This window comes from Lemur catta, chromosome 1, assembly GCF_020740605.2.
Source record: "Lemur catta isolate mLemCat1 chromosome 1, mLemCat1.pri, whole genome shotgun sequence".
NCBI lineage: Eukaryota > Metazoa > Chordata > Mammalia > Primates > Lemuridae > Lemur > Lemur catta.
The window spans coordinates 31,828,826-31,841,864 of NC_059128.1; the positions used below are offsets into that span (position 1 = coordinate 31,828,826).

The window sequence follows — 13,039 nt, forward strand, 5'->3', positions numbered from 1 at the left end:
TTCAGCTGAAAGTTCTGATAGACACTGACGGAAAATTTGTATATGTTTAAAACATTTGGTACCACACTAATGAAGAGTTCATAATATATTAATGTGCCAACTTATTCCTGAGAACCAATATTTAAAAATAAAAATGTTATTTTTAACATCTAGAGCCACCGTCACAAGACAGTTTAAATACTGTACAAATACTCTAGTAAGAAGCTTTCTCTCATGCTTTATAGCCTTTTCTTTTGCTTGGTTGCTAATCCTAATTTCCCTTCCTATTGCCTTATCCCTGTGGACTCAGAAACCCTTTTTCTATTGCCTAAGAAATATATTTATCTCTCTCTCCTCAGTTCTTGCTTTACTTGAAACCTAGTTTTCTCCACATAACACAATCTGACTTAACCTTCTTAAGTGGGCTTCAAGTATTCTCTTATGCTTTTCTAATCAAGGAAGTAGGATCGTCAATCTCTTTATTTCCATTAGTACTTCAAGGACATGTCTCTATAGCCCTCAGTAATGTTTACTCAACAAGCCTTTTGTCTATGAAGTATCTGACATCCATTAAATCATACCATTTCCACTTCCATTACTACAGCCCACCCAATTCCAAGTCAATCAAACACATTAAAAAGTCCTATAGGTGATACTTTTAAGTCTTTCTTTTTCCATATACTGCTTCTTTAGTCACACCTCCCTTCGTCAAAATCCTACGCATATATATAAAGCCAGGACTTAACTTTTTAAAAATTTTCTATTTATTTTGCAATAAATATATTTATCAGTAAATTTAGAAAAATTAATTTAAAAGTTACTTTAAAGTTCAAACTGAAAGTTTTCTCCATTACCTCCTTCCTGTCCTTACTGCTAGAATTAATGTTTCCCTCTCTGAGCTACCAAAGTACTTGTCTTCTACTTCTTTTATACTATATATTCTATTTGTAAAACAATCCATATACATTTCTTGGTTTTCCCACCATAATGAAAGCTCTAAGAGAACAGGAACAATGCCTGGGGCATTACTACATCTTCTAGAGTAACGGTTCCCACCACACATAGAAAATATCTGCCCAACGAGAAACGGAATCAGTCTCCTGGCATACCTTATCAGTAGTAAGGTATACTGGCTGAGAAGATCTGATGTACAGAGCTGTGTTACTATTTAGGATAGTATTCCAGATGCTTAAAAACTGTTTACTAAATTGGGTTAGTAGAACCCTGATGGTATGCAGCAGGTATAGTGCCAAGCGGGCATCAAATGCAAACTATTTTTTTTTTTTGAGACAGTCTTGCTCTGTCACCTGGGCTAGAGAGCCGTGGTGTCAGCCTAGACTAACATTTGCATAATAGGAATATGAGAAAGAGCAACAAAATAGAAAAAATTTACAAGAAATAAAGGCTAATAATGACAAATATCGTATGTTCTCACTCATATGTAGGAGCCTAAAAAAACTGAAGTCATGGAGATTGACAGTAGAATGATGTTTACTATAGGCTGGGAGGGTAGTAGGGAGAGGATGATAAAGAAGGGTTGGTTAACGGATACAAAATACAATTAGATAGAAGGAATAGTATCTAGCGTTCTGTAGCACAATAGGGCAGCTATAGTTAACAATAATTTTTTGTATATTTCAAAATAAATAGAAGAGTGGAATTGGAATGTTCCTAACACAAAGAAATGATAAATGTTTAAGGTGATAGATACATCAATTACCCTGATTTTATCATTACACATTACATGCTCATATCAAAATATCATATAAAATATGTGCAACTCATGTATCCATATAAATTTTTTAAGAAAAGAAAGAATGGCAGAAACTTAACAAATGTGATTAAAAACATAATTTATACATCAAAAAAGTTGAATCACATCTTCCCAGAGTTAAGCTTCCATCAAGCTGAATAGGGGTATGGAGGGAACAGGTGTAGCTCAAGTACCACAAACTCTGTTTTACCAGATATTTAGTAGAACTACTTGAGCATATGTTTCCTCATTTGCTCTAGGCTCTTAGAACAATACCCAGATACTTTAAGTGGTGGTTTCTTTCTAATTTTCTTCAGTTATGGTAGTCTCACTGGAGAATGGATTCATAGAGTTCCTTGTGTACCATTTGCATAAGTGGATCTAGTGACAATCCAATTTTTAAAAGTATCTTATGTTTCAATTATGTTTAAACAAAAATATATACAGAATATAAAAGTAAACATATGTAGAAAAACATATATAGAAAATATTTATGGTACAATAAAAATAAAGAGAAAAAATATCCCATTTATAGTAGGAAATAAAAGAAAGATATAACTAAAAATAATTTTAAAAGAAATTACAAAGATCTATATGTGCAAGGCTCGTTGAGGTGGCTCACGCTTATAATCCTAGCATTTAGGGCGGTTGAGGTAGGAGGACTGCCTGAGGCTAGGAGTTCAAGAGCAGCCTGAGCAAGAGTGAGACTCCGTCTCTACAAAAAAAAAAAAAAGCCAAGTGTGGTGGTACAGGCCTGTAGTTTTAGCTACTCAGGAGGCTGAGTCAGGAGGATCACTTGAGCCTAGGAGTTCCAGGTTGCAGTGAGCTATGATGAGGACACTGCACTCCAGCCTGGGAGACAGAGCAAGAACCTGTCTCAAAAAGAAGAAAGAAAGAAAAAGAAAGGGAAAGAAAGAAAAAGAAAGGAAAGGAAAGGAAAGAAAGGAAGAGAAGAAAGGGAAGGGAAGGGAAGAAGGAAGGAAGGAAGAAGGAAGGAAGGAAGGAAGGAAGGGAGGGAGAGAGGGAGGGAGGGAGGAAGGAAGGAGAAAGAGAAAGAAAGAGAAAGAAAGAAAAAGAAAATGATCTATATATGCAAAACTACATGACTTTACTTACAGCTTAAGTTACATTTCTGAATGTGAATACTCACTATTTTAAAGCTATCTTTGCTTCTCAAATTAAATGTAAACTTAACGGACTTTATCTAAATTTTAATATGAGAATTTTAAAAGAAAAATTTTTATTTTGAGGTAATTATAGATTCTCATGTAGTTGTGAGAAGACAGAGAAACCATATATCTGTCAACTAGTTTTCTCCAAACATAACTGTAATATAATACCACAAACAAGAAACAGATTATGATGCAATCCACCAACCTTATTTAGATTACACCAATTTTATCTGCATTCATTTGTTTGTATTTACTTCTATGCAGTTTTATTATGTACATATATAGATTTGTGTGACCAATACCATAGTCAAGATGCAGTAAGATTCCATCACAAATATCTCTTGTGCTACCCTTTTGTATCCACAGCAACCTTCCTTCCTATTCCTCCTCTCTAGCCCTCTAACACCAATAGTCTATTTTCCATGTCTAGAATTTTGTCATTTCAAAAATGTTGTATAAATGCACTAATACAATATATAACCTTTTGAGATAGGCTTGTTTTGTTCAGCCTTTCCTTGAGATCCATCAGTAGTTTGTTCTTTTTTCTGTTTGGTAACTCAATAGTATTCCATAGTATGGATGTAATGACAGTTTGTTTAATGATTCACCCATTGAAGGATACTACTGGCAGTTTCCTGGTTTTGGTTATTACAAATGAAGCTGAAATGAAAATTCATGTACAAGTTTATGCATGAACATAAGTTTCCATTTCTCTGAGATAAATGCTTAACGGTGCAATTTGTTGGGTCACTGCACAGTTATTTCTGTAAGGAACTGTCAGACTCTTTTTCAGAGTGGCTGTACCATTTTATTTCTGACCAGTAATATGAGAGTGTCGAGTTTCCCCATGTCCACTCTAGTATGTGGTATTATCATTTAAAACTTTGTGGTTTAGCCATTTTGTTAAGTGTGAAGTGAAATTTCATTGGGGTTTTGATTTGTATTTCTCTAGTGGCTAATGATATTGAAGAACTTTTCATGTGCTTATTTATTATCTGTATATCTTCTTCATTGAAATGTCTCTTCATGTCTTTTGTAAATTTTCTAATGAAATATTTTGTTCAGTTTGTTCTTAATATATTCTAGATAGAAGCCCTTTGTTGGATACATGATTTGCAAATAGTTTCTTCCAGTATGCAGCTTGTCTTTTTGTCTTTTCATTCTTTCACAGATTCTTTTGGAGGACAGAATTTTAAAATGTTGATGAGTTCTAATTTATGGTATTTTCATTGTAAGGATTATGCTTTTGGTGTTGAGTTTAAGAACAATTCACCTAGCCCTAGGTCCTAAAGATTTTTCCTTTTTAAAATTCTAATAGTTTTATAGTTTTATGTTTAAGTCTATTATCCATTTTCAATTAATTTTTGTGTAAGGTGCCAGGTTGAGATTTTTAAAATTTTTTTTTGCCTATTGATGTCCATTAGTTCCAGCACCATTTGTTGAAAAGTCAATCCTCTATTGAATTGCTTTTGCAACTTTATTAAAAATCAACTGGACATATTTTCATGAGTCTATTTATGGGTAGATTGTATTTCATTGATCTATGTTTCTATCTCTCTTCCAAAACCACACTGTCTTGATTACTACAGCTACACAGTAAACCTGTCACTGGGTAGAGCTATTCCTTCCACTTTATTCTTTTCAAAATTGTCTTAGCTGTTCTAGGTTCTATGACTTTCCATATAATTTTAGAATAAATTTATATTATTGCATGTACACAAAAAACCTTACTGGGATTTTGATAGGCACTCCATTAAACATATACATCCATTAGGGGAGAAGTGATATCATTACTATGTTGAATCTTTCAATAACACACATAGAATGTCTCTCCATTTCTTTGGTGTTTTGTAGTTTTCAGCACAAAGATAACATGTGTGCTCTTAAGTGTGTATACAGGTATTTTGCTTTTTTTTCCCCTCCAGTGATACTTCCAGTGGAGTAAAGTATTTTGCTTTCTTTGGAATAACTGTAAATGGCATCATTCTAAATTTGTTTCCAAATGGTTTTTGTTATTATGTGGAAATATAATTGATTTTTTTTTTTTTGGTGGTGATCTTATATGCTACAAATTGGCTGGACAGACTTATTCTTATTAGTCATTTTTTTCTACATAGAAAATCAAGTGATCTGCAAGTAGGGACAGTTTTATTTCTTACTTTCTAATATTTGTGCTTTTAATACTTTTTCTTGCTTTATTGTGCAACTTAGATTTTTTAGGACTAGATTGAATAAAGTAGTGAGAGAAGACTACTTTGTTCCAAGTCTTTTAGGGAAAATATTCATTCTTCACCATTAAGTATGTTGTTAGCTATAGTTTTTTTCTAGATGCTCTTAATTAAGTTGAGGAATGCCCCTCTATTCCTAGTATGCTGTGAGTTCTTACACTGGATGGTTTTTGGATTCTGTCAAGCACTTTACCTGCATCAATTGATATGATCATTTGAGTTTTCATCTTTAGCTTGTTGATATGGCAGATTACATTTATTAATTTTGCTAATGTTGAACTAGTTCTGTATACCTCAAATAAATCCCAACTGATCATGGCACATAATTCTTTTTATACATTGTTGGATTTGATTGGTAATATTTTGTTGAGAATTTTAAGTTTATGAGAGATACTGGTCTGAAGTTTTCTTTGTTCCATCTTTGTCTGGTTTTTGTATAAGGGTCATAAATGCCTCATAAAATGTGGTGGTAATTATTTCCTTGTCTCCTAATTTCTGAAGGAGATTGAGAAAAATTTATGATAATTCTTTTAATATTTGGTAGAATTCTCCAGTGAAATCATCTGGGCCTGAGTATTTCTTTCTCAGGAGCTTTTTCATTATTAATTTCCTTTTTTAATGGCTATAAGACTAAGCAGGTTGTCTTTTTCATCTTGGTTAGTTCTGGAAGTTTGCAGTTTTTGAGGAATTGTACTATTTCTTCTAAGTTGTCCAAAATTTATGATTATAAAATTTTTCCATAGTATAGTGTTCTCTAATTTTCATTTAAGAAATAAAAGATCTGTAGTGATACTGCTTGTTTCATTCTTGACATCAGTGATTGTGTTTTTTTCTCCTTTATCTTTGTCAGTCTAGTAAGATGTTTATCAAGTTCAGTGACTTTCTTAAAGAACCAGCTTTTTATTCCATTGATTTTTCTGTTTTCCAGTTTTCAATTTCATTGATTTCAATTTTTAATTTGTTATTTTCTTTATTCTGCTTGCTTTCAGTATATTTTGCTCTTCTTTTTTCTAGTTTCTTCAGAAAAAAATCTTGATTTGAGAACTTTCTTCTCTAATGTATGTATTTAATATTATAAATTTTCCTCTCTGCCCTGCTTTTGTTGCTTTCCAGATTTTTTGATGTGTTTGCATTTTCATTTGGTTGTATGAATTTTTAAAATTTCCTTTGAGATGTCTTCTTTGATCTATTTACAAGAGTCTCTTTTAATTTCCACATGTTAGAGCTTTTCCTGTTATCTTTCCGCTATTCATTCCTAGTTTGGTTCCATTATGGCCAGAGGACACATTCTGTATAATTTCAACTTTTAAATATATGTTATGGTTTGTTTTATGACTCAGGGTATGGTTTTTCACAGTAAATGTTTCTTGTGTGCTTGAACAAAATGTATATTGTTTAATTTTAGGTGAAATACTCTATATGTGTCAATTTTTGGTAAATACACTATTAAGATCACTGTTTTCCTAGTGAATTGAGCCTTTTGCATTATGGGATGTCCTTTTTTGTCTTAATTACTTTTCTTTATTTCGAAGTCTCCTTGGTCTGATGTTAATATACCCGCTCCTACTTTTTAAAAAATTAACGTGTGCATGGTATATCTCTTTCCATGCTTTTGCTTTAAACCTACATATGTAATCATTTTTTTAATGAAATTCCTTTAGAATGGTACTTATTGGATCATTTAAAAAAATCCATTCTGTCAAAATCTGTCTTTTAATTGGCAATTTTAGATTATTTATATGTAAGGTGATTATTGAGATCTTAGGGCTTGAGTCTGCCATTTTAATATTTATTTTCTGTTTTTGTCCCCTATCTCTTGTTCTTGTTTTCATCTGCTTGTCTTCTGTGAATCACTTTTAGGATACCATCTTTATAGTGTTTTGAATATATATTACTTTGTATACTCTTCTTAGTGGTTGTTCTGAGTATTATAATATAGAGATATAACATCACAATCTACTAATATGATCATTTTACCATTTCATGTAAAATTAAAAACCTTACTTCAACTTAGGTACCTTCACCCTTCTACATTTTAAATATGATTAAGTATTTACTCTCTATATATTAAATACCACAGCATATGGTGTTAAAATATAGTCCATTATATTGACCCATTCTGCCATTTTTCCCTTTCTGAAGTTTCAAGGCTTTTTCTGTAATTTTCTCTCTCTTTAGAGAATTTATTTAGCCTTTTTTTCAGGGTAGGTTTTCTAGTGACAAATTGTTTTAATTTTCTGTTGAGTATGTCCTTATTTCTTATTCATTCCTTATTCATTTTATATCCAGCGAAGGATAATTTCACTGGATATAGAATTTGTGGTTGACAGTTCTTTCTTCCAGCACTTGAAAAATGTTGTGGCATTTCCTTCTGTGGCCTCCTTGTTTGCTTTTTATATTGGTGATGGTATGTTTCAGTTATGTAATTTACATTTGGTTCCTTTTTGTAATTTCTATTTATTTGGCAAGATTTTCTATTTTTTCATTTAAGAGAATTTGTAATTGCTTGTTGAAGTACTTTTATTATAGATGTTTTAAAATCTTTTTCAGATAATTTCAACATCTGATTAATCTTCACATTGGTATCTATTGATTGTTTTTTTTTCTCATTTAAGTTGTGACTTTCCTTGTTCTTGGTATCATGAGTGATTTTTTATTGTCACCAGGAAATTTTGGGTTTTATATTATGAAACTATTTAATTTATTTTTTTAGCAGATGTCTCCATGTTGCAATGTAGCATGGGGGCTTTATGGGATATGTATGTTCAGCTTCCTGCCAGGTCCCACTGATACCACATTGGCAAAAGTGAAGCACTGATTCACACTGCTTCATTGAAGACAGTAAGATAGAAGTTCAGCTTCCCTCTTAGCCCTACTGAGATCTTTCAGGTTAAAGTTTGGCATCACCTTGTTCCACTATTGGTACCAAGTAGGGGTAGATGCTAACACCAAGGATAGGGGAGAGTAGATGGTTGACTCATACCGTGAGTGAAGTACCAACTATCCCCACCTTGTTTAGCCTTGTTAATGAGATTAAAGGGGGAGTTCATCTCTCTCCTAGGCCTCAATGACATGGGAAAAGGAAGGTAAAACAGTGGTGACTGGCTCTACCTTGTGCTGCCTTGTCTAGACTCGTTGTTACTAAGTGGGGATGGAGGCTCAGCTTATCACTGGATCCCACTGACACTACCTTACTAGAGGAATCAGAACACAACTTGTTTCCACTGGGTTGGTAATAGAAGATCAACTTTGCGTGGTTCCACCTCCAATATTTTGGCCAGGAAATCAAAGTGATGCCTGCCCTGTCTGGTGAAAAATGGAAGAATAGCTCTCTGCTCAGCCCTGCTGACACTGTCAGGTAAGGAATTCAGAACTCTGCCATCTGCTTCTGTGAAATAACAGAGGGTAAAGTGGAATACCAGCTCCCTGCTTGGCTCCACTGAGACTGTGAGGGAACTGAGTAGTTTTTCCATCAGTGTTTAGCTGGCGAAAGGCGCATATTGCCAAAAAGTCTTTCTTTTTTATGGCTTAGTACTGCTCCATGGTATACATATACCACATTTTATTAATCGACTTATGGATTGATGGGCACTTGGGTTGTTTCCACAACTTTGCAATTGTGAATTGTGCTCCTATAAACATTCTAGTGCAGATGTCTTTTTTATAAAATGTCTTTTTTTCCTTCAGGTAGATGCCCGGTAATGGGATTGCTAGATCAAATGGTAGTTCTACTTTCAGTTCTTTGAGGTATCTCCATTTTACTTTCCATAGAAGTTGTACTAGTTCGCAGTTCCACCAGCAGTGTATGAGAGTTCCTATCTCTCCGCATCCAGGCCAACATTTGTTGTTTGGGGACTTTTTGATAAAAGCCATTCTCACAGGAGTTAAGTGATATCTCATTGTGGTTTTGATTTGCATTTCCCTGATGATTAGTGATGTTGAGCATTTTTTCATATCTTTGGTGGTCATTTGTATATCTTTTTTTGTAAAATGCCTTGAAGAGGCTTTTATTTGAGCATTTTTGTCTGTGTCTGTTGGTTATAGGTGAAGGCTTCTTTAGCACCCTTTACAGAATATATGAGAGATAATAAGGAAACCCACTCACTACCATGTCATTCCTCAAGCCCTGAGGTTCTTGGGCATTCTGCCTTCTTCTTTCCACCTTTCACACTCTTCTTTTGTTTTATTTACAATGCCCAAGAATTTTTAGTTCTAAGAGAAAGGATCTGGATAGAATGAGGCCACTCCATTTTAGCCAAAACTAGAAATATCTTCAGTAGGAGTACTTTAGACACCTGAGAAAGTTACTGTAATATTATTCAGAACAATTAATACATGAGCCAACAAAACAAATAAAGAAATATAACACAGGACCTTCCCTACTGTGCTAAAAAGCACTATAACCAAAATAGTACAGTGCTGACAAAGGAATAAAGACATCAATGGAACCAAAGTTCAGGAAAAGTCAGACTTATGTATGTGTATGTGTCCAGGCACAGGAAAATTTAGTATGTGATAAGAGAGGCAATTCAAACCAGTGGGGACAAGATCATTTTTCTTTAAATTGGGCTGGAAAAATAGACATAAATTTGGAAAATATCATATCAGTTTAATCATCCTACATATAAATAAAAGTAAATTTATACCAATATTAATTGCAGATGGATTAAAGAATATTTAAATACATTTATGTAAAAGAAATACATTCAAAGTGGTAGTGTACACTGGCCGAACTTCTTTAGAAAAGTTTGATTTCATCTATAGGAAAGCTGAAAACACATGTTCCTTAAAATCCTATTCCTGAGTATATATGTCAGAGAAACTCTTACATATGAGTACCAGGATGCTTTTATATGAATGTTTATAGATCACTTTTCATAATCAACCCAAATGGAAACAAACTAAATGTTCATCAACAGGATGTCTCAATAATCTGTGGTACGATGGAGAATTTTACAGCAATAAAACAAACACAAAAACAAAAATCTTAGTTACAGACAATAACACAGATGAATTCTACAAAAAGTGTTGATCAAAAAAGCAAGGCACAAAAAACTGCATCCAATATGATTCAGTTCATATAAAGTTCAAAGAGAACACAGATTTTAATATTTAAGGATGTATACACATGATAAAACTGAACAAAAGCAAGGGACTGATAATGATAAAAACTTAGAATATTGATTATACCTAGGGTGAAAAATAGAATTGTGGTTGAGCCAGGAATGTATTCGCTCTTTACCCTTTAGCCTTTGGCCAAGTATCCATTCACTCTTTTGAGGTGGTTTATTGTAGTCAGTAAATGCATACTTAATTCAAACTATGTATGAACTAAATAATGATTTCTGGTGCTAGAAACACTGAAAGATTACCACATCTGACAAAAATTATGTTTACTCCGTCATATCATTTTAATATTAATGGTAAAAATATACATGTATATTTATTTATAATGGTATATCATAGATACTATATAAAATTAAAGCTCAATTGTACTGTTTAGATAATTTAAGATTACTCAGATAGTATCCAACTAAAATCAACATCACATCCTGATGCTTCACATTTCCTCCAGCTGAAACAAAAATGATTACATTTGATTTTAGCTAAACATGCTAATGGTGCTAATCAAATGTTGGTGAAATGCTTTACAACAATTTTTCTTCCAGTATTTTTGAAAGTAAGATCAATTCCACATTTTTATGCCTCAAACTCTCTGAAGCTGTTTTAGATATAACATTAGTAATTGATGGAAGAATTATATGTAACATATCATCCATGAATCATGTTTTTTTCAAGGAATCTCCTGAGGGATAACTCTATAACTGTAGAATTTTTTAAAAAAAACCCAATGGGAAAAACAAAACAAAACAAAACTACTCCTTTGGAAAAAAGTCACTATTTAAAAATAAGCAACATCTCTGCTAATTAATTAAACTAATTAAAGAATATATGAATCCTCTGGTTTTAGGGTAGATCTTTCCCAGGGCTATATTTTCAGTCCACTTTTAATACTTCATATAGTTTTTCCATATGAGATTCTGTTCATTAGCATGTCCTCAACTAACTCTTGTATGATGACAAATCCTCATATCAATCACTGTAGCTCTCTTCTGAGTTCCAGGCTGGTTTATCCAATGATTTATTGACCATTTGGTTACCTGAGAGGGATCTCAAATTCAAAAAGTCCAAAACATCCTCTTTCCTATGAAAAGTATGCCTTCTCCAATATATCCTTTTTTTAGGTTAACAGCAACATCAATCTCCTAAGGCAGACACCTGAGTCAACCTTTCCATTTTCCCCTAAACATCCAATAAGTCATCAAGTATTTTTGATTCTACTTTCTTAAATATTTTTGAAGCTGATTTTTTTTCCCAGCTGTAATGCCATTACTTTAGTTCAGGTTTTAATCATTTGGTACCTACACTCCTGCAATCTGGTCTCCTTCCTTTGAGTCAGAATTTCCTCTACTCCACTGAAATAATTTTACTCACTAATCATAGAAAAGCTTTAAAAAATTAAACTTATTATGTTACTTTCTTTCTTAAAAATCACATAATGATACCCCATAGTTTTCAGGATAAAATGCAAACTTCTTAACATGGAATAAAGACCCACTTCCAGCTCTATATCTTACCAGTCTTTGTTTTACACACTACGATCTGGCGCCATATTATTTCATATTTATGTTTTCACAAATTTTTCTGCCTCTGTATAAAACTCCAACTTGCTAAATTATCTCTTAGAATGACTTTGCTGATTAACTTTTTCAAATAGCCAGGTGTCCTTCCTATGCATTTCCATAGAACTCTTTGTTTACCTTTATCACTTAATACACATTTTAATTGTATCATAAGCCAGAGCACCTTTAAAATAGATTTCAACTGAATAGCCCTTATATAAATGTTGCCTAATTATATATGTATATATATTAAAGTTTCTAGAGTTCAGCTTTCTTTGAGTCATTATAAAATGTACTTCAAGAAATAATAAACTCATGTTTTTCTTACCCTTTAAACAACACTTGATTATATTTTTGGAATTAATTACTGAACTTCAAACAAAATCTTTATTCATTTCCCTTTGCTTATCTTAAAAATGAGAAATATGGATTAGACCTAAGGTTCTTACCAGCTAAAATATTTTATGAATTTACATCAAGTTGGAATGAGTCTCTTGAAAGTTTTTTTTTGGATGCTATCACTATGGTAATTAATTCCTGATATTGATTACATATTAGAACACCTGACATAATGAAGTTAATAGTGTGTCTCTTAAGAAAAATCAATGGACTTACTGATTTAAAAATACAAAGAAATTAGAGGATTATTTACTAAGCTTCGAATTTATTGAACTTGATATTGAAAAATTTATAATCAAATCAAGCTTAATGATTGGTTGAGATCTCTACATTTCATTGTTAACAACTTAACCAGTATTGTTTATCCTTGACCACTGCTATCCAATTGTTAAATCTTATTTGTGGAATATAGTAAGTTCAATTTTCAATAGATGGTACACTTCTTTTGGACAAAGGCAATATATTATCCTAGAAGATTAATATTCCATAAGCCTTAGTAAAACGTTAGAGATAGAAGAATGCAGCAATGTTCTAATTTTTAAAGAGTAAGTCAATGTTTCATTCATTGTAATGTAAATTTTTAATTGAAATTGGCATGTGTTTTCAAAGGAACCAAGACGGATACTATTCAAAATTGGTGAAGGCTTACAAGAAAGAAATTGCAACAAGATAAACAGATAACTCATTATGTATTGTAATGCTTATACACAGTGCTTTCTTCTTTTTTTCTTTTTTTTTTTTTTTTGAGACAGAGTCTCACTTTGTTGCCTGGGCTAGAGTGAGTGTCGTGGCGTCAGCCTAGCTCACAGCAACCTCAAACTCCTG

The 13,039-nt window shown here is 32.7% G+C and overlaps 1 protein-coding gene across 3 annotated transcripts in view; it reads right to left on the reverse strand.

The window, feature by feature from the left end:
- The window catches only part of GPHN (gephyrin), a 535,238-nt gene that overhangs the window by 325,445 nt on the left and 196,754 nt on the right, over positions 1 to 13,039 (reverse strand). The window lies entirely within an intron of this gene.